Consider the following 1,789-nt stretch of genomic DNA (forward strand, 5'->3'; position numbering starts at 1 on the left):
CCCTATGGTAGGGAGCCAGCAGGAAGCAGGCAGGATAGAGGACTACCCCTGGCTGGCTGGGAGGACCCTGTAAGCAGTCTCCAAGCAGAGGTTCCATCCCTAGGACAAAGGACAGCCAGAGGGAGGCATGATTAGATTTGTGCCACAGGAAGATGACTCCGACGGCCATCTGCAGCACGGCTGAGAGAGGCGTTTAGAGACAAGGGAATCAAAGAGTCCTTTCAACAGCTTGGCAAACAGGAGTGGGGGTGGGGTAAACACAAGAGGGAAGATTCTGGATCACTCCAGGGTGTGGGGGTGGAGGGCGAGGGGGTAGAGAGGCATAGGCCCTGTGCTGACTTAGATGGATATTGGGGAGCATCTTAGAAAGCCTAAAGAAGCAGGCATAAGAATGGGGATGACTTTTCTGATGTGGTAAGCCCAGGGTGTCTAGCAAACATCAGGGTGGCGGGAGGATGCTGGGACACCAGAGGGCAGTCAGCTGATATCCTAGGACCTACCCAGCATCCAGAGCCATCAAGACACTCGTCCGCCCCGTCTGCTGGCCTGCTTGCACAGCGAGGCTGTCAAGAGGAAAGCCAGGTCATGTCAGAGCCACAGGACACATCACAATTTATACCCAGGAATATTAATTTCAAACAGGTGGGAAGTACAGGGCCAGGGAGTATAGACAGGAAGAGACCTGGGAGCCCATTCATCAGGGGTTTAGATCAACCAGACCAGATGTTCTGCACACACACACACATACAAAAAAATGCAAAGAATTTCGTAATTCATCCTGCAGACAAGAGGAGTGGAAAAGGTCGGGGCAGACAGCCTGGAGTTTCAGGTCAGACAGGAACTCCGGGGCCGGAGGGCTGGGAGGCTACTTACTGCCCATTTCCAGCTGAGGACAGGCAGGGCCAGCCACAGCTCACCACGCATCCTTGGAGGCATGGAGCAGAACATTGCCATGAAAAGCAGTAGCAGCTGAAGCCCCAGGTCCCTGCATCCATTCTCAGGAGGGAGGCTGGAGACCCAGACACTCGCCATTCCCTCTCTGGGCACTCATGACCTGGGCCAAGACCCTCTGGTCAGGTCTGAGGCCTCCTTGTGGACTCACTCTCCTGAGCTCAGGTGGTGAGGCCTGACCCCCACGCTGCGTACAAGAGAACCCAGGCATTGACTAAAGAGTTGATATTTCAAAGGCCATGGTTCCTGCCCAGTGAAATGGCTCAGCTAGTAAAGGCGCTTGCTACCCAAGCCTGAGGCCTGAGTTCAATCCCCGGGACCTGTACAAAGGTGAATGGAGAGATCTGACTCCATAAAATTGTCCCCTGACCGCTGCACACAGACTGTGGCACGTGTCTGGCCCCCACATCATACATATGCACAACTATGATACATTTTTAATTAAGATTTTTTTTTTATTTTGAAATGTGTGTACATGTGTGTATGTATATGCATATGGGTGTATGTGTGTGTATGTATGTGTCTGTGTGCATGTGTGCATATGTGTATGTATGTGTGTGTATGTATGTGTCTGTGTGCATGTGTGCAGATGTGTATGTATGTGTGTATATGTATGTGTCAGTGTGTACATGTGTGTTTGTGTGTGTGTGTGTATGCCTGTTTATGCATGTGAGTGCAGTGCCCTTGAAGGCCAGCACATGCTGTCTGATCACCTGGAGCTGGAGTTACAGGCAATTGTGAGGAACCCAGTGTGGGTGCTGGGCATCAAATGGGTTTTGTAAGAGCAGTGCACACTCTTAATAGCTGAACCATCTCTGCAGACCCAGTGAATAATTTT

The sequence above is a fragment of the Mus pahari genome, chromosome 7, assembly GCF_900095145.1.
Source record: "Mus pahari chromosome 7, PAHARI_EIJ_v1.1, whole genome shotgun sequence".
NCBI classification, from domain to species: Eukaryota; Metazoa; Chordata; class Mammalia; order Rodentia; family Muridae; genus Mus; species Mus pahari.